The sequence below is a fragment of the Hippopotamus amphibius genome, chromosome 1 (genome assembly GCF_030028045.1).
Source record: "Hippopotamus amphibius kiboko isolate mHipAmp2 chromosome 1, mHipAmp2.hap2, whole genome shotgun sequence".
In the NCBI taxonomy this organism is placed as follows: domain Eukaryota; kingdom Metazoa; phylum Chordata; class Mammalia; order Artiodactyla; family Hippopotamidae; genus Hippopotamus; species Hippopotamus amphibius.
In genome coordinates, this window is record NC_080186.1 from 38588715 (window position 1) to 38615381 (window position 26667).

Genomic DNA, 26667 nt, shown 5'->3' on the forward strand with positions numbered 1-26667 from the left:
ATCCTACAAAACAGATTTTTTAAAAAAAATCCCCATAATCGAGGGAAGAAAACTGAGGCACAAAGAGGTTAGCTGCTTGCCCAGGGTCACTCTTGGTAAGGGGCAGAGCCAGGATTCAAAGCCAGGAGGTCTGGTTGCAGAGACTTTGCTGTTAACCATGAATGTAAAGAGATGATTAGCGGGTTGAGCCTCTGGTCCACACATGACAGCCCCCTGATTTTCCAGGGGAGTTTCATGTTTGATCTGTTTCCCAGTGTTTCCAAGCAGCAGGAGCGTGTCTCAGGTGATCAAGTCCATGTGCTGGTATAAATGCAAGCCTCACGGTCCAGGGCTGCTGTTGTGAGAAAGGGTTGGGCAAACCATGTGCTTAGATGTAGCAGTCATTGAAAATGATGTTTACGGAGAATTTTCAATGAGCTTATGACAAAGTGATCAAAGAAGACTGTACAATTGTCTGTAGCGTCTGAGCTAAACTCTTTAAAAGACTGTGTCAGCTGTGGTCAACATCTATTAAGCAGTAAACATTTTTCCTATTCGTTTGGCACCCACACGACCCAACCAAGGAAGGACTGCTTGAAGAGTGTCACGAGGCGCTCTCCGTCCTTGTACTTTCCATAGCCTGGACCAGAGGACTGTGCCTGCTGATGATGCCCAATAAATGCTTACTGATTTGAAGAACGAATGAAGGAGGGAGGAAGCACCACTTTGCACTGGTTAGATCATCATCTTCAGCAGACTGGGGTCAGTTTGGAGAGTCATATTTTTAAAAGGAAATTAATATTTTTATTCCAGGACGCTTCCTGGCTCAGTCTATGGGCAACAGAAAGGCAGAAGAGGGGATGTAGTCAGTTCCCAAGGCAGCAGCTTGAAGTTGTTACTGCGGTAGGGAGATCACCCCAGGCACTTCCTGTTTTCTGCATTTGATAAAGTTGGGTTTGATGCTGATGCAATTTGTCATATCTTGTTTATTTTACTCTCCTACGACAACCAGGCAAGAGTCTTTTAAACCTAACTATTTGCTTGCTGTTCCCATCCAGTGGAAAGCACAGAACTATTCTGTTTATTTTCCCCTGGGGTCAATCTATATCACCACTTTGTACCTGGAGTGAGATACAGAAGTGATTCTGAGACAGTGAGGTACCTTTTTCTGTACTCTGCACGATGCTGGCAGTAAAAGCAGGAAAGGTTTTAAAACTATGTCCTCGATGTTCGCGTAGTGCTTGTGCTTTCCAAAGCACAATCACAACTACTCCTCAATTTACCAGGTGTTAGTAACCTTGTTTTGTGGACAAGAAAACAGGGCCAGAGATGTCAGTTGACTTTTCAAGACACAAAGCAAGTACATGTCAGAGTTAAGACCATTGCCTTAAATTTCCAGCTCCAAGTTTGCTACTACCTGACCCTCACTCATTTTGTAGCTACTTGCTGTGTGCTGGCATTGTGCTAAGTGCTTTCTCTGTGACGTCCCTCAGCCTTTCAATCCTCTGTCCTAGAGCACACACCAGCCTCCTGATTACCTTGCCAACCTTATCTCAGGCCACTGTTCCCCCTGGTGGCAACTCCGGGGATACACCACACTTTTTCCTACTCTAGACACTCTGTGTTTGCTGTTCCCTCTGCCTGGAGTCTCTTCCCTTACTCTTCACATGGTCAGCTCCTTATTCTCCTTCCAGCTTGACCTTGAGTGTCCTCTCAACGAGAGTCCATCCTGGGTGACACTATCTCAGCAGGGCCTCCCTGGTAGTCTCTCTCCCAGGGCTGTGTTTAATTCCTTCTTAGCAAACATTTTACAACTGCCAGCAAACATTTTACTTCGTTGCTTACTTGTTTATTATGTCTTCCCCGCCTAGAATGAAAGGACAGCACCATGTTCATCTCATTGTCCTAAGGTGGGGATCTGCACATTGTGGGACCTCAATAAAAAATGTGCCTCATGACAACAGGAGAGGAATGGAGGTGGTTCCTGTATTAAATAACAAGCTGGAATTCTCTTTCAAGTGAAAAACTTTGATGCTGAAATGAAATCTCTTTCTGGCTGTAATGCAGATAGAGGGTTGGTGACAGGCACCAGATAGATGTAGGCTGGCTAGTTTGGAGTTGCTGAGCTCACCCAGGGGCAATAAGAGGGTGGCTTGACCTAGAGCAGTGGCCATGCGACGGGAGAGGGGACTGAGCCCAGAGATGCGTAGGACTGGGTGACTGACTGGGAGAGGGGGTGCAGGAGGAGGGCGGGGCATTGACTGGGCCTTCCTGGACAGCCTCCTGTCTTCCCTACCGGCCTGGCTGGTGACACTGGGTTGCTGAGTGGCCTGGCCTCCTGTTGCCATTTCAGGTCCAGCAGACAGGAAGCCTGGGCAAGGTGGTGTCCTGGTCCCACCAGTTCCCCTTCGCCCGCCCACTCTGGTTGGGACAGGTCCTTGGCTTCCTGAACATCTATGACCCTGACTAGGCAAAGCTGTGTACAGTCGAGGAGGTGAGAGCTCCTGGGAGAAGGTGGAGCTTCCTGAGAGCACAGGGCTCAGGCCACCATGTGGGGAGGGGACCTGGCCCTGTGCCCTATGTCTGGGCAGCTGAGGTCCCCACCCTATTCATCACCAAGCATCCTCCAGGACTCCCCAGTGCCCACTTGACCTGAGCTTCTCTGTCTCCTGCAGACCCCAAGGCCCCGGATGTGTGTGACTTCTTCCTCCAGTGCACTGGTGAGTGGGCACCTGCCTTCCCTGCCCATGGTGCTGGGTGAGCAGGAGCCTTCCCTGCTCCATCCCTCCCTGCGCAGCGCCCACTTGCATGGTTATTCCATCCCCCGGAACACCTGGCCCCCAACTGCCCATCCTAAGCTTAGCTGCAGAAGGCTGCCTTGTGTGCTGGGTCCCTCTGCTGGCAGAACCTGACTACCCTTCTGGGTTCCTGGGTAGAGCAGGGGGCACTGGGAGACAAAGATTTGGAACCTGAGGGTGCACAGAGCTGGGGTGGCCAGGGCAGTGGATTCCCTCCCACCTGCCTTTGGATGGCCGTGTGCAGCCTCTAGACTCTTCTGATGAAGGAGAAAAGGCTGTTTCCCCAACTCCATCACTTAAAAACTTGTATTGTTTTCTGTTTTTCGGTTCCAGCTTGAACTCACTAACAGGACACAGGCTGACGCTCACCTCTCTCTGCAGAATGATCTCTAGGTGTCTCCCTCGGGCCCCTCTCCCGTCTGTACCCTGTGCAGCCCCCTCTCCCGGCCTCCTCCCCTCAGGCCTTGGAGTCCTGTCACCTTTCTCTCTAGGCTCCTGTGTTCCCTCCAGCACAGGGATAGGCACACAGCAGGGGCATAGAAAATGCTCAGTCGAGGGGGGAAACTTTAGCTTCACTGAGGGGGACTGGCTGAGAATTGCAGGACCTGAGATACAGAGGATGTGGTTTTACTGGTCGGGCCATGGAAACCTCCCAGGGTGTCTGGCCCTGTGCCAGGTGCTGTTAGGGTTGCAGGTGCGGAGGGGGTGGAGCCAAGTTACTGCCCTTGGTGAGTTTTTAGAAGGACAAACTCACGGAACCAAAAAGCTAGAGGAAACCACAGAATGGGGTAGGAGTGAGTGGCCCTGTGGTGAGAGCAGAGGAGTCAAAAGGGGTGGGCCTGAGTTGGCTTCCTAAGGAGGCGTGACAGTCAGACAAGCAAAGGGAGAGAGCTGGGCACCCCAGGTGGGCAACAACGTGAACACAGCCTGGAGGCAGGGAGTTGAAACCTTTCTTTAATTTTCGTTTCATTCATTCTGTCTCAAAGCTGAAGCAACGTGAAGGACACATTCAATGAAATGTAGAACTCCAGTGACCAATGAGGATGGGGGAATAAACCCTAGAGTTGGGGGCTCTGTAATAAGGTGTTGCACAGTAGTTATAGTTGGACCACATTTGGGTCTGAGCTTCCTAGTGACAATAGATTCCTATATATACAAAATCACTCACCCTCCTCCCAGCTTGGCATTGTTTATGCATTTCTTTCTACATTCGACCAGTGTACTGAGTGTGAGTCAAAAATTATCCGCACTCTGACTGTAGAATTTATTTTAATTAACTTTTAGAAAAGGCAGATGCATCATTTTCCAACATAATCGCCTTGCTTTTCAGTACACTTGTCCATCTGTCAACAAGCTTTTGTATTCTCTCATTAAAACGTGTTTTAGGCTGAGCTCTGCGCCACGAATGCACTGGTGGCACTTCTTATGCAAAACTTTCGTCCTCCTTAGGGCTCTTTTCGGGGACCAAAGAGGTGAAAGTCTGATGGAGCAAGATGAGGACTATAGGGAGAACGTTTTAACACTTCAAAACAAAGTAATCCACGCTAGACAGGTTTCGAAAAGTGTGTGGGAGACGGGTACCAAAACAACTCACAAAAGAGCATGAACAGAAGCATTTGGGTGTCTGCAAACAAAATGTGGACCAATCTGCTAAGCAAGGTGAAACTTTCTTAAAGAGAATCATTACTGGTGATGAGACATGGATTCTTCACTATGAGCCTGAGAGTAAACGGCAGAGTATGGAATGGAAACATCCTCAATCACCGACCAAGAAAAAGTTCAAAAGTCAACCATCAGCTGGAAAATTGATGATTACAGTTTTCTGGGATTCTCAAGGGCCAGTATTGGAACTTCATCAGGAAAAATGTTCCACGATCAGTGGTGCTTGTTACAGTGAGATGCTTATTGAGGAGCTGAAGCCTGAACTTCAGATTAAACGCAGAGGACTGTTATCTAAGGGCGTTGTGATCGTCCACGACAGTGCACGTCTGCACACTTCTGCCCATACTGTCGACACTCTGCAAAAACGTCATTTTGAAGTGTTAAATCACCCTCCCTATAGTCCTGATCTTGCTCCATCAGACTTTCACCTGTTTGGTCCCCTGAAAGCAGCCCTACGAGGACGAAGATTCACTTCTGATGAAGACGTGAAGAGAGTGGGGCATTCATGACCCAGCGCCCGGCCTAAAACATCTTTAAATGAGGGAATACAAAAGCTTGAGACAAATGGACAAAGTGTCTTGACAGGCAAGGAGATTATGTTGAAAAATGATGTATTTGTCTTTTCTAAAATGTAATTAAAATAAATTCTACATCCAGAGTGTGGATAACTTTTGACTTACCCTCATATATCAGCCCCTGTTCCTTTTGATGCCAGCTTCGCAGGGAAACCAAGCAGAACCAAGACACTGTCCCTCCTGGGGTTTCTGTGAGGCCCAGAGAAACAGGAGTGACCTTGTCTTTGATGGCCTGGTGTACATACACGCCTAGGATTCTGCACTCTCCCTTCCTAGCAGTGAAGATGAGGGAGGGATGGAGGGAGAAAAGTAAAGCCAGAATCCTGGATCTGAGTGGCCACCCCATGACCAGTCTGGCCTGAGCAGCTGGAGCACTCGTGTCCCTCTGGCTCTCAGGTGTGGGATGGTGGTGAAGGGAGGAGCTGGGGCTGGGCCTGCCTTCCCTCAGGACCTGATGCTCCCCAGCCCAGAAAGGCCTGGCTGTGTTGCCAGCAAGGATGATGTAGGGAAGATGACCTACCTGACCATGTGCATCAAGGAGAGCTTCCGGCTCTACCCGCCTGTGCCCCAGGTGTACCTCCAGCTCAGCAAGCCTGTCAACTTTGAGGATGGTCACTCTCTACCTGCAGGTGGGTGGGGTGGATTTCAGGGTGGAACCAGAGTCCTTGCGGGTGCTCTCTGTCCCCCTGCACCAGTGGGGAAGAGGCCAGGCTTTGTGTTTGGCCTTTGTCCAAGTCCTAGCTCCACAATGTATGGGTAAATACTTCTACCTCTGAGAACTGCTCTCTTTCCTGTAAACTGGGTTGAGAAGAGTCCCTGCCTTACAGGGTTGTTCTCAGGATTAGAGACAGTATTCGCCAGGGCTGTCATGTCCCACCATGCAGGATGTGCCGTGAACAACTTCAGGAGGCGTCATTCACTTAGACTATGATGCTGTGCACTGTGCAACCTGTGCAACTGGGTGTGGCAGCTTTAAGGAGTGTTTAACTCTGGATCTGATGCACAGTGAGCATCAATGAATGGTGGCTACTACTACTGATTGCATAAAATTGTGAATAACCACTTCCCTTGAGGGTCGGTTAATGGAAAGCAGAAAGTGTGTAATAGCCCTTCTTCTTCTACCTCATAGTGTGGTGGTTCAGTCCTCTCTCCCTTTTCCTTTCTACAAATGTCTGTGTCAGGTGCTGTGCTCCGTGCTGGGGCTACAGGAAGTAGGTGTGAGGACGCTCAAAATCACGTTGCTGCGTTGAGGGTGGTCATGAACCCTCTGGCACTGGCAGTGCTCAGGGAGGGGCTGGTGCCCAGTTAGGGGGATGCTAGGAGATTCTGGCCTGTGAGGAGGTGGGCCTGGCTGCCCCAGGACCACCTGGTCACCAGGCCTCTGCTCCTCCCACAGGCAGCCTGATTTCTCTGCACATCTATGCCCTCCACAGGAACAGTGCAGTGTGGCCCGACCCTGAGGAACGCCATCCCAGGGCCCCAGAGGTCAGATGAGGTGGGCAGCTGCAGGGTCAGCCTGCCCTAGGACCTGACAGGTAGTTAAGCCAGGCCTGTCCCCTTAGGTCTTCGACCCCCTGTGCTTTTCCCCTGAGAATATGACCAGACACCACCCTTTTGCTTTCATTCCCTCCTCTGCTGTTCCCAGGTAAGGAAAGCCTAACATCCCTGGTCCTCTGGACTTGGGAGTTGAGGATGGAAGATGTCGTGGGGGAGGCATCATTTGGGGGAACTGTGGGATGAGGGGGACCATGCTGGGTGCATAGTGACCCTGATGTGGGGGAAGTTCCAGCCATTAGCATGTTCTCGTCCATGGCAGTTGGGGTGGGTGCATCATTCCACGAGAGACCCCTAAGCCACAACCCACAATATGAACCTACCTAGTCTGGGACCCTCACCATGCTCCCAACATCTCTTTCTTAGGCCCAGGTCAGTCAATCGATCAGCCAGTTATCCATCCAAAAAGAGTTCCTGGTTTCTGTGGGCCACTGGGAGCACTGGTTTTCATCAGTCTGGACACCCAATAGCCTGATGTCATTTTGTGCGGCTCCTCACAGGAACTGCATGGGGCAGCACTTTGCCATGCACGAGGTGAAGGCGGTCACAGCCCTCTGCTTGCTGTGTTTTGAGTTTGCCGCGGACCCCTAGAGGCCACCCATCCTGTTACCCCAGCTGATCCTGCGCTCCAAGAATGGCATCCACCTCCGCCTGAAGCCACTGGGCTCAGGCTCTGGGAAGTAGCTCTGCTGAGAGTAGGGCCCCAGCCAGCCCAGGCTGTGGCCTCTCCCTGGGCGCTGCCCTCTCCAAGCCGGGCTGTAGAGTAGCTGTGTTCCCCTGTCTTCCGCAGATTTGTGGGTTAGAAGGGGAGTAGGCACCTGCACAGATAGTCACCTCCAAGGCAGCACCATGTAAACAAGTGTGTCTCTAAATGCTTATTATGCACGTGTCCCAGAGCTCACTCATTCATTCAGCAAACATATGGTGAACACCTACGGGCTTCTAGATGCTCCAGTTATGACCCATAATTGTCCCTTTTCCTAAAATTTATACAGCATTGGCAGTGGAAGCTGTGCCTTGGGACTGGCGGTTATGACCAGGCACTCGCTCACTCCATGTGATGGAGAGATGGCTTTCGGGGCTTGCCCTTCATGGAGATCTGATTCTTTGTTTAACTTTTCATGTATGTGTTTGGAATGTAACAGACATAAGGACAAGACGCTTAAACCAACAATACACAAGACAATGAATTTTTCATCCCTGGTAACCACTGCTGAGGTCAAGGAATATGGAGGATGGTTTTATGGTTGTATCTTCTGCCCTTCCTGAGACAGGTCTCTGTGGCACTCCTGCCATTGTCACCATCTGTGTCACAGTGACCCGGTGCACTGGACATGTGGGGTTTTGCTGGGGAAGGTGGCAGAATGGCATTAGAGGGTGGCTTCCTGGAAGAGGTGGTGCCTGAATCAGGCCTTGAGGCAGGGAGAGGTATGAAAGTGCAAAGGGGGACTTTTGGAGAGGGACTCAGGCTGGGGCCATGTGGAGAATTAGTGCTCCTTCCCCAGTAGTCCCTGTAGCAGCTACCTGAGGGCTGGGGGCACAGACACCTCTAGGGTTCAAGTCTAAGGCCATTAGTGGGCTCCAATCCAGGAAATGGACAACTGTGGAAGGGAGCACACTGGATGCTTGGGGGAGGGGCAAGAGAGGGGAATTGTAGCCCTGGGACTTGAGGACGTGTTTCTGTTGCCCTGGGGATACACCACCTGGAGACACATCCTTCCTGCTAGTGATGCCTCCCCTCTGGGAAGAAGGTCACAGCCTTGGAAGCTTGGCCAGGGCCACATGCTCCCTCCTGCAAAGCCCTGTCAAGACACAGATCTCCTTGCTCACCTGAGACTGGGATGCCCGGGCCTCAGGCAGAGTGTCCCCCATGCCACCCACTTTCCCTCTGTCCTGGCCCTGGACAGACCTTTCTCTGCACAAGTGAAGAAATGGTTTCAATAGGCAGCACCAGGGTGCAGAGCGCAGGGTCATAACCGTGTGTGGCCCATGGGTGGCATCGAGTCTAAGCTGTGTCTACTTCCCTGATGTCTGGATCCTCAGGAGGCCAGTGAGGCAGGACGGAGGAGGCTGTTATCCCGCTTCAATACTAAGCGAAGGAACCTGCCCAGGTGCTCATCAACAAGGAGCTTGAGCTGAGGCCTGACTCTGGCCTCTTTGGACTAAGGCTCCATGGGCAGAACTGCCTCTCTCTCTGAGGACACGTGGGCGCTCTGGAGCCAGAGGGAAGGGGGAGGCTGCATGTGAGCGGGGAGCTGGGTCCAGCGGGCACCGAAGGGGAATTCCACTTAATCCTACCAGCTTGCACAACAGACCTGCCGCCTCCCAGCATCCAGGGAGTGTGTACGTGTGTGTGAGCAGAGTGTGGAGTGTTCGAGGGGCACACGCAGGTGAGGCTGCACAGGGGTGGTGTCTGTATGTGTCCTGGGGTGTGCACAGGAGTGTGGACACAGCTGGGGTCTTTCCTACTGCCTGGAGCAGGGAGGGTCTCTTCTCAGTCACTCTCTTCAGCTCCTGTCACAACCTGTGGTTAGAGTTCCCACCCATGGCTGGCCACCCAGAAGACCAAGTTCCCATCATCCCATGCTCTGAGAGTGACCAGCCAGAGCCCTTGTGCACCACCTGACGCCAGGGGACCTGCCAAGCTTCCTGTCCAGGACACTCCCAGCTACCTCTCCTGCCCCACCCCAGGTCAAGCAGAGTGTCCACCTGGCCCCTTCTTGGAACACAATGAACTACTCCAGTGACCTAGGATCCGGGGTGAGGGGAGGGCTGGTGCCTAGTCCTGGCTGCAGGCAGTGGCAGGGGGAGATGCCCCTCCAGGAGGCATATGGCGGCATTGCAGCCCAGCACAGAGCTGAAAGGAGGTCTCCTCTGGCATCCGGGGCCCTGCGCTTAGGAAGGACAGGGGTGGGATGGGAGGAAGACCTCTTGTGCAGAAGCAGCAAGAGAGCAGCACTGGGTGCAGAGAGGCTGGTGGAGGAGTGCAAGGGGCCTGGTGCTGGTCAGGGCCCAGGGTCAGGAGGACCAGTCCCCCTGTGGTCTCCAGGAGTGGCAGGGTTGAAGAAGCCCCTCCTTGCTGAGGTCCCCAGGCAGACATGCCCAGGACGGTACGAGGCTCTCCTGTGGGGTGGTGCAACCTGCTGATCCCAGCTTCGGGTCTGCCATCCTGTCCCAGCAGCCAAGCCTCGTGCCCAGCTGGTTCCTCCGAGACCCTCCTGCACAGCTTCCCATCTGTGGCCTCTGAGGAGCCTGCAGGCCCTGAGTGTGAGGAAAGGCTGTCAGGGGGCTGGTGACATGGCCAGGTTGGGCTCTTCTCAAATCTCATTTGGGGTGAAGGATTTGGTCCCCGAGGCCCTCGTGCCAGACCAAGTCTGTCAGTCTTTCCTGCTCAGCACAGGATGGGCTCTGGCTGGGCTCTTCTAAAGATATAGTGAGGAAGATACCATGGAATAGCAGGGAACCTCCTTCCCCGACAGGTGCCCGGTGTGAGCTTCCTCCCTCTGAGCCTTTGGAGATGCTGAGCCGCCTGAGCCAGTTGCATATTTTGGAGATTCATCTTTGTCAGTTGCTTCATTAGCAAATATTTTCTCCCATTCTGGGGGTTGTCTTTTCATCTTGTTTATGGTTTCCTTTGCTGTGCAAAAGCTTTTAAGATGTATTAGGTCCCATTTGTTTACTTTGGTTTTATATTCTTGACTCTAGGTGGTGGGTCAAAAGTCTTGCTGTGATTTATGTCACAGAATAGAGTGTTTTCCTTATGTTTTCCTCTAAGAGTTTTATAGTGTCCAGTCTTACCTTTAAGTCTTTAATCTATTCTGAGTTTATTTTTGTGTATGGTGTTGAGTGTTCTAATTTCATTCTTTTACAAGTAGCTGTCCAGTTTTCCCAGCACCACTTATTGGAAAGACTGTGTTTTCTCCAGCGTTTATTCTTGCCTCCTTTATCGTAGATTAGGTGACCATAGATGCGTGGGTTTATCTCTTGACTTTCTATCCTGTACCGTAGATCTCTGTTTCTATTTCTGCACCAGTTCCATACTGTCTTGATGACTATAGCTTTGTAGTATAGTGTGAAGTTAGGGAGCCTGATTCCTCCAGCTCCACATTTCTTTGTCAAGATTTCTCTGGCCATTTGGGGTCTTTCGTGTTTCCATAGAAATTGTAAAACTTTTTGTCCTAATTCTGTGAAACATGCCATTGATAATTTGATAGGGATTGCACTGAATCTGTAGATTGCTTTAGGGAGTATAGTCATTTTCACAATATTGGTTCTTCCAATCCAAGAACATGGCGTACGTCTCCATCTGTTTGTTGCATCTTTGATTTCTCTCATCCGTGTTGTATAGTTTTCTGAATACAGGTCTTTTGCCTGCTTAGGTAGGTATATTTCTAGGTATTTTATTCTTTCGTTGCAATAGGAAATGGGATGGTTTCCTTAATGTCTCTTTCTGATCTTTCATTGTTAGTGTATAGAAATGCAGGAGATTTCTGTGCATTAGTTTTGTATCCTGCAACCTTACCAGATTCATTGATGAACTCTAGCATTTTTCTGGTGGTATTTTTAGGATTTTCTATGTGTAGTATCATGTCATGCAAACAATGATTGTTTCACTTCCTCTTTCCTAATTTGTAGTCTTTTATGTCTTTTTCTTCTTTGATTGCCAGGACTAGGACTTCCAAAGCTATGTTGAATAATATTGGAGAGAGTGGACATCCTTGTCTTCTTCCTGACCTCAGAGGAAATGCTCTCAGTTTTTCACCATTGAGAATGATGTTTGCTGTGGGTTTGTTGTATATAGGCTTTATTATGTTGCGGTAGGTTCCCTCTATGCCCACGTTCTGGAGACTCTTTATCATAAATGGGTGTTGAATTTTGTCAAAAGCTTTTTCTGCATCTATTGAGAGGATCATATGGTTTTTATTGTTCAGTTTATTGGTGTGGTGTATCACACTGATTGATTCATTTGTATTGAAGAATCCTTGCATCCCTGGGATGAATCCCACTTGATCGTGGTGTATGATCCTTTCACTGTCTTGTTGGATTCTGTTTGCTAGTGTTTGGTTGAGGATTTTTCGCGTCTATGTTCATCAGTGATATGGGTCTGTAATTTTCTTTCTATTCTTTTGTATTATCTTTGTCTGGTTTTGGTATCAGGGTGATGGTGGCCCTGTAACATGAGTTTGGGAGTGTCCCTCCCTCTGTAATGTGTTTGGAAGAGTTTGACAAACATAGATGTTAGCTCGCCCCTAAATGTTTGATAGAATTCACTGGTGATGCCGTCTGGTCCTGGACGTTTGTTTGTTGGAAGATTTGAAATCACAGTTTCATTTTCATTACTTGTGATTGGTCTGTTTATATTTTCTAATTCTTCCTGGTTCAGTTTTGGAAAGTTGTACCTTTCCAAGAATTTGTTCATTTCTTCCAGGTTGTCCATTTTATTGGCATATAGCTGCTTGCAGTAGTCTCTTATGATCCTTTGTATTTCCACAGTGTCAGTCCTAATTTCTCCTTTTTCATTTCTAATTTCATTAATTTGAATACTCTTCCTTTTTTTTTCTTGATCATTCTGGCTAAAGGTTGACCAACTTTGTTTATCTTCTCAAAAACCAATTTTTAGGTTTTCTTTTCAGCTCTTTATTGGAGTAAAATTGCTCTACACTATTGTGCCAGGTTCTGCTGTACAATAAAGCGAATCAGCTGTATTTATACATATATCCCAATCTCCACTCCCTCCCACGACTTCTTCCCACCCTCTCTATCCCACTCCTCTAAGTCATCACCAATCACAGAGTTAATGACAATGAAAAAGAATAATGACCCAAAACCTATGGGATGCAGCAAAAGCAATTCAAAGAGGAAAGTTTATAGCAATATAATCCTACATCAAGAAACAAGAAAACTCCCAAATAAACAACCTAACTTTAGACCTAAAGAAACTAGAGAAAGAAGAACAAAGAAAATCCAAAGTTAGTAGAAGGAAAGAAATCATACATATCAGAGCAGATATAAATGAAAGAGAAACAAAGAAAACAATTGCAAAGATCAATAGAACTAAAAGTTCATCATTTCTATTTCATTTTCTTTGTTCTTCTTCTAGTTGCTTGAGGTGTAAGTTTCAAATGTTTATTTGAGACTTTTCTTGTTTCTTGAGGTGAGATTGAATTGCTATAAACTTCCCTCTTCGAACTGTTTTTGCGGCGTCCCATAGGTTTTGGGTCGTCATTTTTGTTGTCATTTGTTTCTCGGTATTTTTAAAGAGATTTATTTATTTATTTATTTATTTATTTATTTATTTATTTATTTTTGGCTGCATTGGGTCTTCATTGCTGCACGTGGGCTTCCTCTAGTTGTGGCTAGCAGAGGCTACTCTCCATTGTGGTGCACAGGCTTCTGATTGCTGTGGCTTCTCTTATTGCGGAGCATGGCTTCTAGGCCTGTGGTCTTCAGTAGTTGTGGCACATGGGCTCAATAATTGTGACACATGGGCTTAGTTGCTCCATGGCATGTGGGATCTTCCCCGACCAGGGCTCGAACCAGTGTCCCCTGCATTGGCAGGTGAATTCTTAAGCACTGTGCCACCAGGGAAGCCCCCTGTTTCTATGTATTTTTTAAATTTACTCTTTGATTTCTTCCGTGATCTCTTGGTTATGTAGTAGCCTATTGTTTAGTCTCCATGTATTTGTGGTTTTTACAGTCCTTTTTTCCTGTAATTGATTTCTAATCTCATAACATTGTGGTCAGAAAAGATGCTTGATGTGATTTCAATTTTCTTAAATTTTTCCTAGGCTTGATTTGTGACCCAAGATGTGATCTAAACTGCAGAATGGTTTGTGTGCACTTGAGAAGAAAGTGTATTCTGCTGCTTTCATGTGGAATGTCCTATAAATATCCATCCAATCTATCTGGTCTAGTGTTTCATTTCAAGCTCGTGTTTCCTCATTTCTTTTCTGTCTGGATGCTCACTGGTGTAAGCAGGGTGTTAAAGTCCCCCATATTATTGTGTCACTGTTGATTTCCCCTTTTATGGCTGTTAACATTTGCCTTATGTATTGAGTTGCTCCTATGTTGGGTGCATAAATATGTATAATTGTTATATCTTCTTCTTGGATTGATCCCTTGATCATTATGCAGTGACCCTCCTTATCTCTTATAACAGTCTTTATTTTAAAGTCTATTTTATCTGATACGAGTATTGCTACTTCAGCTTTCTTTTCATTTCCATTTGCATGGAATATCTTTTCCCATCCCCTTCCTTTCAGTCTGTATGTGTCCCTAGGTCTGAAGTGGCTCTCTTTTAGACAGCAGATATATAGGTCTTGTTTTTGTACCCATTCAGCCAGTCTGTGTCTTTTGGTTGGAGCATTTAATCCATTGACACTCAAGGTAATTATCGATATGTATGTTCGTATTATCATTTTCTTAATTGTTTTGGGTTTGCTTTTGTGGGTGTCTTTCTTCTCTTGTGTTTCCTGCCTAGAGAAGTTCTTTAGCATTTGTTGTGAAGCTGGTTTGGTGGTGCTGAATTCTCTTAGCTTTTGCTTGTCTCTAAAGCTTTTGATTTCTCCATCAAACCTGAATGAGATCCTTGCGGGGTAGAGTAATCTTGGTTGTAGGGTTTTCCCTTTCATCACTTATACATATCCTGCCTCTCCCTTCTGGTCTGCAGAGTTTCTGCTGAAAAACCAGCTAGTAACCTTATGGGGATTCCCTTGTACGTTATTTGTTGCTTTTCCGTTGCTGCTTTTAATAATATTTCTTTGAATTTAATTTTTCTTAGTTTTATTAAGATGTGTCTTGGTATGTTTCTCCTAGAGTTTATCCTGTATGGGACCCTCTGTGCTTCTTGGAGTTGGGTGGCTATCTCCTTTCCCATGTTAGGGAAGTTTTTGACTCTAATCTCTTCAAATATCTTCTCAGACTCTTTCTCTTTCTCGTCTTCTTTTGGGACCCCGCAAATTCTAATGTTGGTGAGTTTAATGTTGTCCCGGAGGTCTCTAAAACTATCCTCAGTTCTTTTCATTCTTTCTCTTTTATTCTGCTCCTCAGCACTTATTTACACTCTTCTATCTCCCAGCTCACTTGCTTGTTCTTCTGCCTCAGTTATTCTGCTATGGATTCTTTGTAGTGTATTTTTCATTTCAGTTACTGTGTTGTTCATCACTGTTTGTTCTTTAGTGCTTTTAGGTCCTTGTTAAACATTTCTTGTATTTTCTCAATCCATGCCTCCATTCACTTTCCGAGATATTGGATCACCTTCACTATCATTACTCTAAATTCTTTTTCAGGTAGGTTGCTTATTTCCTCTTCATTTATTTGGTCTTGTAGGTTTTTACCTTGCTCCTTATCTGTACCATATTTTTTTGTAGTCTCATTTTTTTGATGGATGGGTCTGTGTTCCTGTCTTACTGGTTATTTGGCTTGAGGCATCGAGCACTGCAGTTTGCAGCCAGCTGTGTAGAGGAGTGCCTTGCTGCTGAGATGAGGACCTCTGGTAGAGCTCACTCAGATTATTATTCCTTGGAGTCTGAGGTTCTTTGTTAATCCAGCATTTTGGACTCCACGCGCCCACCAAAGGACACCCAGCCTGGGAACCAAGATCCTACATGTCTTGTGGCATGGTTAAAAAAAAGAAAAAAAGGGAACATACAGAAAGGAGCAAAATAATAACTAAGAAAAAAATAAAACTAGAAAAATTAAAATTTATTGGAAAAAATATGAATATAAATATAAAAATATATGTTCTTGTTACAACAAGAAAATATTCCTATTTCAAATAGAAATAGAAATGCAATATGAAAAAGGAAATGGGCCAGAAAAGGCCTTGGCTGTGGGTGGGGGTGCAGCTCAGGCAGGCGCAGGGCTTGGAGTGGGGGTTGGGTTTCGGTTAAGGGACTCATGGGGCCAGAAAGCCAATGGCGGGGTGTGGTTTGGGCTGAGATGGCCACAGGTGGCCTTGGAGGGAGGAAAGTTTAGGCCTGGGACCCCAGCAGTCTCGCTCGGTCTGAGTAGGCAGGGGAAATGCTGGGCATGCTCCCCTGCAATCCCCCAATTCCCCAAATGTCTCTCCTCGTGCCCCGTTGATCCCCTCACTGTGAGTGGGCCCCTATGGGCATGGGAACCCCTCCCCTCCCTCAACTGCCCCTACAAGGTGCTGGTCCGATCCCAACCCCACTTCTCCCCCCTTCCCGCCCACCCACAACCTACCTGGTCACTCAGAGGTACTTACTGTAACCTTAGGCTTCTGAGGTCCCCCACCAGTGCCTGGTAGGTACCATAATTGTCCAGACCAAGTCTTAAGTCTTCACTGCTCAGCACCAGTTGGGCCCTGGCTGGGTCCTTCTAAAGATGTTGAGGGGAAGCTACCATGGAGTAGCAGGGAGGCTCTTTTCCTGACAGGTGCCTCATGTGTGTTTATTCCCTCTGAGCCTTTGGAGATGAGCCCTTTCTCCTCACTCAGCTACCATGAGAGCTTCAGGTGACAGACAGGGTGTGGGGCATGAGGGACCCTAGAGTGAGAGGCTGCAGGGTCCGTGGAACCTAATTGCTCTGCTGGGGACATGGCCCCACAGAGCAGGTGTCATCTCCCCTCCTGGTCTCCTCTGTCTTCCCTCCCCTTCTCTCAGTCTTCCATTCCATCCAGCTCCTTTCAAGGGAAGACACACACACTCCATGTGACATTGTGAATGTATCCAGGGAGTGGGAAGGAGGGGAAGCCACGTGAGTGACAAACAGGTAGACCCAAGACACATGGGAGAGATCAGGGCCCAGGGCATTGGCAGTGACACGGGACTTAGCAGGTAGAGTCATGACTGCCCAAGGTGTCCTTGTCCTAGTCCCTGCAAGAGGGGAACAAGCCTGTTTTATCTGAGTGAGCCTGTGTCCTCACAAAGGTCTTTATGGAAGAGAAGGCGATGTGAAGACCAAAGCAGGGGAAACGCTTTGAAGATGCTGCTGGTTTTGATATGAAGGAGGGCCCAGGAGCTAAGGATGGCAGCTCTAGCTGTGGGAAAAGGCAAGGAGAGGGATCCTCTCCTAGATCCCTGGATGGGTGACCCTGTCAACATCATGGTCCTGTTCAGGGAAATTCATTTCAGACTTCTACTCCAAAGCCAACAGAGAATCACTTGGTGTCGTTCTAAGTCACTATGGTTTTGGTCAAATATTTTGGCAGTGAAAGGAAGTGACTCCAGGGAGAGACAGGCAGGCAGAAGGGGAGAAAGACAGGGAGAGAGTAGACAGACTGGAGAAGGGCAGGTGATCAGGGTTTAGGTGGACAGTCAGAGATACGGGGGCAGGGGGCGGTCAGAGACAGATGGAGAGATAACAGATAGGCAGCCTGGAGAAAGGTGAGAGGAGAAGGGAGAGAGTGTGATATCAGTGCAGGAGGCAGGAGATGAGGTAGGCTGACAGGTGGGCAGAGAGAAGCAAGAAGTGTGCAAAGAGGCAAAGATAGGACAGAGTGACAGGGAGACAGGATGGCAGGAAGGGGCCTTCAGAGCTTGTCCTTGTCCCCACAAGGATTACAGGAGCTTCCTGAGCTGCAAGTGGATCCCCTTTTTGGACTTCAACACAAGTCTTGGAATGGGAACAGTGGCCCTGGAGGAATCGAGTGCCAGCTCAAAGGGAAGCAAGGTCAGGGCCACGGCCACTGTCATCTCACCCATGGCAAGCTGCTTCCCGATGCAATTCCTGAATCAGGGAGGGAAAAGAAAGTGATCAGAGGCTTGTAATCCCTGCTGGGCACAGGGCATCCAGGGCTCTCCTCCACGGGCCCAGCCCCCATCCCTTCCTTACAGGTCACACTGAACGTACTGCCCAAGCCTTGGTCCACACCTCTCCCCCTGACCTTCATAAAGCGCACCTCTCTCCAGGACTAGCTCCTAACTCCTACCTCTACTCTAAGTAGCAGGAAATCCTGCTGGGCAGGGTCAGTGCTCTAGACAACAGAATCAAGTCAGATGAGGCAGTAAATGTGAATTAGTACTTTGTTCACTCAGCCACAGGCAGTTTCTGCCTTCAGGCCAGGTCAGGGTCCTGTGTGGGGTGGGGTGGGCCACACCCTTGGGCCCTCACCATCTGTGGCAGAGAAACAGGGGCCCTAATCCCCAGACAGACAGGACAGAGTGGTGTAAGGAAGTCAGAATGGCAACAGGGTGGCTTCCTGCAGGGGCCACGGGTTAGCCACCCTCAACCTCTTGGACCACTTGCCCCCCAATTAATGGTCTGACCTCCTGTCTCCCCTCAACCCCTCAGTCAACCTACCTCTGGAACCTTCCCTTTCTACGCCAGAAATGACCCTCCTCCCATCCCTTGGGCTCCTCACGGGCCTTTTCAGTCTCCCTGCCTCCATCCATTAACAGAAGCCACGACAGCTCCAGGCCTGCTGTGTCCGCCATCACAGGAAGGACACGTCCCAGTGCCTCAGCCGGCATCACTGCCCTCTCTGGGTAGTTCCTCACTTACCTCACACCCGTCCAGCTCCTCCTCCTCACTCAGCTCCTGTTGAGGACCCCGCCCCCCACCTCTGCCGGCCACATGCTCAAGCCACTATCCATTGACCACCAGTCCTCTCCGCCTCTGCCGGCTGCACCTCTTCCTCCCTGGACCCCCAAGGCACCATTAGTGTTAACTCAAGACACATCACCGTCCAGGGCCCAGGACAGTGCCAGAAACATGGGACATTCAACAATCTGCTCAATGAACGAATGAGTCAGTGAAAGAGAAAATGAGTGTACGATGTCTGTCTTGTAAGGCAAATGTACTGACCACTACACATGGAAACGTCACGTGTCTTCCTCTTGACTGTGAACTCTTGGAGGCAGGGAGAGTGTCTTTGGTCTCTATGCTCCCATGTCCTAATACATGACTTGGCACACAGAGACAGGCCTCATAAATAGCTTCATATTTGAACAAAGTTAACTGAATTGAAAGATAAAAGGATTGGAATAAAGTTAATTATTATTTCTGAGCTAGGATTTGAGTTGCCAGGTACCCCGTGTCCTCTAGAGGCAGCCACGTGATGTGCAGCCAGTGTCTACAAGGAAGAACAGGACCCTGGCAGAAACCAAATCCTAGAGCTAATCCTGGAAGCATGTTTGCTTCAAGCCTGTTCTGTGAAGGTTGCTTCACCAACTGCAAAGTTCCTAGAATTATAGATTCAGCAAAAACTTGTTTTACGAAGTAGTTACCAAGTAATGGAAGTTACTATTTTAGGGGAGGCTCTATAGCCTTTGAGATTGTCACAGCAGTCATTTTGGAGTCTATCAGCCAGCTTAACAGCTATTTCCAGTGTGGTTTATATTTTACATGCCATGAACTTCTTAAATGCATGTGGTCAAACACAAAATGGTGAGTTTTCTCGCAAAAGCACCTGATTACCTTCCATTTTATGCTCTTTTTTGCCAATGTTATGTGCTATAGATTCTGGGATTATGTTATATAATCCTCACTATATGTAAAGACTTTTGGCAGTTAGAAAAGATATCATGTTTCTGTGAATACACAGTCACAGCTGTTGGCTTCGACTAGAGAAGCCGAGAAACATATGGTTGTGTAACTTTCTTCAAACGGCCACTGTAACTGATCACACAGGTGGCTTGAACCGTCAGGACAAGGAAGGCAGCTGGTAATCTAAACTCATGAAAATACCACAATGCAGTGAAAGGCTGGTTGGTGAATTGAGTAGAAGAGGCAGTGGGCTGGTTAAGAATGTGCATAGAGAGAAAACCACCTTTTTAGATGACCGATAGTTGAGAAAAATAAACATCTGAAACATAACTTTCATGAAAATTCTAATGCTGAAAAGTCAGATTCCTAAACTGAGGAAAATCCCCGAATGCTTTGGAATGGCCACTGATATGGAACTGTGGCTGGCCACATTTGTGGGAGTCAGGAGATCAAGGTCTCTGTGCCGTGCCCTGAAGACCTTCTTGCACATGGAGACTCATGCCTTCTTCTCAACACACCACCATGCAAGGACATAACTGCATACACCGCATACGAATGTAGACAGTCACATATATCAGGTAGCACCCTGTGACACCCAGCTGTCCCAAATACAAAAAGTCACCTCTGGATCCTCCTGAGATGGGCAGGAAAGAATGGTTGTGTCAAGAAGAACCCGGGGCAAAGCGGGATGCCTCAAACTCCTGCAGAGAGAGCACTGGGGCCAGGACAGGTGGGGTCACACTCCTCGCACCAATCCACCAGGGGACAAGAATCCCAGAGGGGGGAGCAGGAGGAGGTGTTGGTGTGGAGAAGAGCATCCCATCCCCTCCTCCCACAGCCATCATACCTCTGGGTTTGGCCACACTTTTGGGTTGTGGTGAAGCCCATAAAGGGAGAGGGAGACTGTGATTCCTGTGGGGGATGGAGGAGAGAGAGAAGCCTGATAGTACCCAGAGCAGCAGAGAGCATGTGCAGCACAAAAGGCCTGGGAGCCACCATGAGAGCCAGCCTCCATCACTCTGAATGCAACGATGCTCTTGCACGACAGATGAGCTGGGCGTGACAAAGCACATGAGCACCGGTTAGGAGTAGGGAACCATGGCCCAGGATTGAAAAGTAAAAGGAATTGGAGGCTTACGTTTGAGAGCACCTCACATGACAAGTCACATTTATCAAGTGTCATCATGAGCCCTTGGGGGAGGTGCATTAACTCATTCAATCCTCAGAGCAGCCCTCAAGGAAGGCACTCACATCCCCTTGTGCAGATGGGGCACCCGAGCCTCCGAGACTTTAAAGGGCATGACCATGATCCCACAGTTAGGAGGTGGCAGTGCTGGGATTCACACCCACCGGGAGGTGAGCCCGTGGGTGGCCTCCAACCACAGCAGGGCTCTCAGGCCTGGGCATCAGCTGCTCTCTGGCATCTGCCTGAGGGCTCCTCAGAGGCTGGACCATCTGACCCAGGACAGTGGATTCCCTGAGCTCCCTTGTTTAATGAGACACCACATGAGAAGAACCGCATCTCCCTCTGCTTCTGTCTGCTTTGCTCTAAAGCCTTCGCATCTCAAGGAATTAGAATTGTAGGGCTCATTTATAAAACCACATTTGGCAGCCAGCATTTGTTTTTTGAGTTTTGGTTGAGTTCAAGTTCTGGGTCAAGCATTTTTTAAAACTCATGCAAATTATAGAGTAAATGTCAATTATACTGAGGCTGAAATAACACAGCATCACGGAAGTGGACAATCACATGCATATTCCTGATCTTCCATGTGGTTTTGCAGAATGCATAGGTTACTGGGTGTGGTGAAGTTCATATCTGAATGTAAGGAGAGTCCATTACCGAAGGTAATGGCCTTGCTGAGCTCTCGGAAAATGAGTGTTACTGGCAGCGAGAGTCGCAGTGCCTCCTTGATACATATGGTGGTGTAGGGATTCTGATCCAGGCGGTTCCTGAAACAAAGCCCGTGCTAAGGCCAGGCAGGGCCAGACAACCAGGGGTTCTCCCCTAGCTGAGGGCCAGGGCCGTCCCATTTGTTCGATACTCCCCAGGTAATGGAGGCGTCCTCCCCAGGAGGCCTTAGATCTCTTCCCAGCACCTCTGCTGATGTTCAGGGTGGGAGGACAGAGCACAGAGGATCCAGGAGATGCCACTGGCTGTGGTGTCATGACCCTCAAACATGAACATGTCCATTTTGACACGCAGGTCCATGTCAGACAAGCTCTTCCCTTTCTCCATCTGTGGAGTCCGGGTGGGGGTACTGGGTTTGCCCGTCTTCTCTACTTCTGGACAAAGCCGCAGGCCTCCCTTGCCTACACTCACTCTGGCAAAGAGCAGGATGTCCAGGAAATTCAACTGCATCTCGCTCCTCACCTTCTCCAGCTCTCCCTCCTCACCTTCTCCAGCTCTCCCTCCTCCTGCATGTGAGCCTTCCTCAGCTGGATCACTCTGTCTGTCCCAGAACAGTGGTTCCCACCACAGCCAGGGTCTCTGGGGGCCCAGATGCAGCTCCCACTGTAGCCCCATCTGCCCCTCAGGCTCAATCTGTGTGCCAGGTGGATGAGGATGAGGGTGGGAATGGGTGTGCATGGCGGGGCGGAGAGCTCCAGCATTGTCTGATCCAGGTTGGGCAAACCCTCAGTAGCACAGGCCGGGGAGCCTCTGCCTGAATGCTGCAGGGAGGGGGCCTCATTCACTCATCACCAACGTGGTGCCACATGTAACTCCCTGCACAACACATGGCCCCCTGACATCTGGGCCCCAATCCCTGCCCCAGGGAAGCACCCAGCATTGGTGTGTGTGACAGCTCTTGTAGAGCAAGCAGGATTCTGGGCTCTGCCTCAGGAGTCAAGGCCAGGCCCTTTCACGTGTGCCTGATGAAGTTGGGGGGGAGTGTGGGGGAAGGCCAGAAGGAGGAGCAGAACCTGTGTTTTGATGGATGAGCTGGCAGGCCCGGTGTCTCCAGTGGCCTTGGGGGTCAGCCTGTAAATGACATCATTCTGGCAGAAGATAGTCCTCACTCGGGAAAATATCAGACTTGGGAGGTCCCTGATGGACTGGATGTAGGACTGGGAGTTCCTGAAGGGAGAGGGTTCAGAAGAGACTGGCGTGGAGGGAGCCTCTAACCTGGAGACGGTGTGGGGCTCTGGGTGGGGATTCCTCAGTCAGTGGGGACAGGCCGCACTGAGGCTTTGTCATTTCTGCCTTACAACCCTGGAGACCCTCAGTGCTTCACAAGTGGCCTGAGTGGCTAGGCTTGTCCCTGTGCAGGAGTCAGGGACCTGTGACTGAGGCAAGGTTGGTCTGGGTGGCGTTTGACTGTGGCACATGGCTCTCTGCACAATGTTGCCTTTTGGGCTGATAAGCATCCTCACTGCCCTACCTGCCTCTCAGCTGAGTCCCCTGCAGCTGGTGAAATCAGGACCCTGCTCTTGCAGGGTTGTCGCTGACCTTTCTGTCTGGATGCTGCCGTGGTGGCTGAAGGTGCACTTCATGATGGTGTCCAGGGTCATCAAGGAGACGTGTCCAAAGATCTGCAGGTGTGATGAAGTTGACGAGCTCCTCCCACTTGTCCTGTGGTGGGAGGGTGACATTGACCCTGCTCTCCTCCCCCAGAAGGCTTGTGCTGACAAGACCAGACTCTCTCTCTAAATCTCTGGTGGAGATTTTCTCACTTTCTAAGCAGCTGTGTCATTTAAGACTGTCAAATAAGTGTGTAATGTGATGGCTATTTTCCCAGAAAGTTTCATTTTGTAATTAATCATCATCTCTTATAGATCGAATTAGGTTTGAATTTTAGAAATTATTTACTAAGCTAATCAATTTTTACCAATCAGCAAACACTGCTTCTCAACTGCTAAAGGGGTGTGTGTTTTGTTGGGAGATGAGTTGCACATTTTGCACAGCGACGTTCACCTGTAGGGAGTAAACATCTCCAGTCCACAGAAGGGCTAAGGGGATGATATTGGGGATCCTAAGGAAGGGCCACCAGGGACTTTAGTTCCTTTTGCTCAACAAATGTTAGCTGAGCACAGTTGGGTGAGAAATCGGAATCCTGATGGGAGGCGATGCGTTGGCAGGACAAAGCTCTATGTGGATTGTAGACCTGGTTTCCAATTCTTCCCATCAGTGGCTCAGTTCCATGTAGAAACCTGCATCCTGGGCAGAGCCCGCCTGAACGCCATCCTGGGATGCCTCACCTGCTACTGAAACTGACCCTGCTCAGCCCAGACAAGGGCAGCCTGTCCTGCCGTCCAGGGAGAATGACAATTATTCAGCCTACCCTGCTGAAGACTTGCAAGCAGGGGGTGAATGAACCCTGTACCCACCATGGCCCTCCTTTCCCTTGGCAACGAGCAAAGTGTGGATTTTGACTAATTCGTTTTATGTGGAGCCCTGCGTCATAGTCATGACCTGAGACTCTGCCTTTGGAAGCATCTTAGAGGGACTTTCCATCCAAGGAAGAGGGATTAATTTATAGCAATTTGAGAAGGAGGCTTCTTTCTAAGAGATGGAAAGTTAGTGTATTTGGACATGCATATTGTGAGTGTGTAAATGCATGTCTGTGTACATCTGTCAAGTACGTCTCAACGTGTCCAAGTATGTGTGTATGTATTGCAATGAGTGTGTCCAAATTCTTACCTGCATATGGCAGTAGTACATGTGTGTTGAGGTGTGTGAGTCACATAGGGTGTGTGATAATATGTCTATGAGTCTGCAAGAGGAAACAGGGCCTGGCTGTACAGGGCAGTCTGAGCACTTGACACTGTGTATGTGTACTTCTAATGTGTGATGTGCCTGTCTGTTTGCATGAGCACATTATTCTGGGGGCTGTGTCTGATGGATGGCTGAGGCACACACGTGTCTGAGAGTGGACTGTGAATTGAGCTTGGTGTGAGTGTATGCAGGGGAGAGAGAGATGTACTCACCAGCATCACTCAGACAGAGTCAGTCTTGAGACCCATGCAAGGCTTCCGGATGTCATAGTGGAAGGCTGGGGTAAGCAACCTAAATGCCCATCAACAGATGAATGCATAAAGAAAATGTGGCACATATATACAATGGAATATTAGCCATAAAAAGGAATGAAATGGAGCTATACGTAATGAGGTTGATAGACCTAGAATCTGTCATACAGTGAAGAAAGCCAGAAAGAGAAAAACAAATATCATATGCTAACTCATATATATGGAATCTAAAAAAATGGTACTGAAGAACCCAGTGACAGGGCAAGAATAAAGACGCAGATGCAGAGAACGGACTTGAGGACATCGGGTGGGGGGGTGGGGGCGAAGGGGAAGCCAGGACGAAGTGAGAGAATAGCATTGACATATATACACTACCGAATGTTAAATAGCCAGTGGGAAGCAGCTGCATAACCCAGGGAGATGAACTCAATGATGGATGATGACTTATGGGGCTGGCATAGGGAAGGTGGGAAGGAGCCATGGGAGGGAGGGGATGTGGAGATGTACGTATACATGCAGCTGATTCACTTCATTGTACAGCAAAAACTGGCACAACAGTGTAAAGCAATTATATTCCAATAAAGAGCTTAAAAAAAAAGACAGTGTGGCCACAGAAGTTTTAATATAACCAGAGTGCAGATAATTTTTGACTCACCCTTGTAAATCAACTACACTCCAATAAACATATTTAAAAATGTGTTATAAAAGACTAATGTGTGTTTGAAATAAGTTCACAGTCTGAAAATATGGAATAATTTATTTCCTGGGATAGTCAAAATTAATTATTTCTTGTTCAGTGAAAATAAGACAAACAAGACATTTACCTCAAAAATTTTGTCCATAATGATAGGTCATGAAATATCACCTCCTCCTTTGCAGTATATGAAGAACACTATGTTACTTGTAGGGCTTTTTTTAAGATTAAACGAGGCAATAAATATATGTTGTATAGACCCTATCTGGCACTTAATGAGAAGAGGTCACGTTAATAAGAGTTCTCGTTACCTCTTATGCTAGAGACCTGAAAAAACACTTCAGAGCGTTATTGCTACTATTTTATTGCTACTACTTTTCATAATACTCATGCCACGGGCTGCCTTCCCTTTTCTGATGCTTGTCAGCTGGCAGTCCGTCTCCAACCACCTCCCACTTGCCTCCCATCCCCGACTCTCTTAGGCTGACGTGTGGGCTGCAAGGATGGCTGGGAGAGGCGGAACTGCCGCTGTCTTCTGGAATTTCACAGACCTCGGGGCATGTACCCAAGAGGGAAGATTTGCTCCAGCTGGGATGTGGGTTTCTGTCCACCTGATCTCCCCAGGACCACCTCCATGTACTCAGGGTCAAAGACCCACAGGGCTGACCTTGCTCCCCGCTAGTCAGTGAGGGCAGACACATGGGAATTTCTCTATGCTTTTCAGCAGTTGTTGCTGTTTCTGTTCCTTTGGAACTACAACGAGAGTAACAAACTAAAAAAACCTTATTTTAAGCTCAAGTGCTTTGGGTGGTGGTGAAAGTTTGAATAGGCATGGGGAGATAGTTCTGAAACTATCCCCAGAGATCAAAGATTAGAACTGATGAGCTGGGCTCTGATCCAGACTCTTGATATCTCTCCAGAATTGGCCTAAGATCAGATTCTGTCTGCTTGTGTGTTTCTCACTCAGAACTGCCATTTGAACTTTACACATAGTTGATGCTTGACAGATGTTCAGGGATTAACTGCCTGGTGTACAAGGCATTTTCATAGACTTCTGTAATGCTCAAGGCAAACCTGTATAAGGGAGGGATTATTACTTGATCCTGTCTCACTGAAGAATGGGGAGACCCATGTGAAAGGGTATGCCCAGGTGAGCTGCATTTAAACCCAAACCTGCTGACCCCAAGGCGTCCTTCCCCAGGGCTCCCAAGGCTCAGAGTTCTCATTGCGGGCACCATGTTGGCCAACTCACCTTTCACAGCTGTCATCCCTGTGTTCTTAGAGGCAGCACAGAGCCTGGTCCACAGGGACTATTCCTCACTTTTAAAAGAAGGGGAAGCTGAGACGAAGCGAGAGAGTAGCACAGACATATATACTACCAACTGTAAAACAGATAGTGAGTGGGAAGTGGTTGTATAACAAAGGGAGTCCAACTCGAGGATGGAAGATGCCTTAGAGGACTGGGGTGGGGGTGACTTGGGGGGGGGATGTCAAGGAAGGGAGGGAATACGGGGATATGTGTATAAAAACAGATGATTGAACTTGGTGTACCCCCCAAAAATAATAAATAAATAAAAAAAAAGAAAAAGAATCAATAAGGTCATGAAGGAGAGAATGAGTACGTGCAGGCTTGTGAAGGAACACGTCTTGAGGAACATCCTTGTTGCAAGGCACAGGTAGAAGCAGAGCGAACATAAGCAAGAGGAAAAGGACAAAAAGAAAGCTGGGGGCCCAGGGGCGTCTCACGGAGCCCAGGGCAGGGGGCAGCCGGGGTTGGAAGGGCAGCCCCAGGGGCTGGGGGGCTGCCAGGGCGGCGCCTCCTGCTCGTCCTCTCTGTACGTCCACGCATTCGGCTCTCAGCAAATGGTTACGGAGGCTGTTCCTCGTAGCAGACGCCTTTCTCGAAGCGGGTGACACAGCCGCAAATAAACAGACACAGTCCCCGTCCCTGTGCAGCTGGGTGCAGGCAGTGGAGGGGGGAACACCTACC

The 26667-nt window shown here is 48.6% G+C and overlaps 2 pseudogenes; one reads left to right on the top strand and one right to left on the bottom strand.

The window, feature by feature from the left end:
* The first annotated feature begins 2151 nt into the window (after positions 1 to 2151).
* LOC130857338 (cytochrome P450 4B1-like) lies at positions 2152 to 7252 on the top strand (annotated as a pseudogene).
* Positions 7253 to 17091: 9839 nt separating this feature from the next.
* On the bottom strand, positions 17092 to 25915 carry LOC130857394 (cytochrome P450 4A11-like; annotated as a pseudogene).
* Positions 25916 to 26667: the final 752 nt, after the last annotated feature.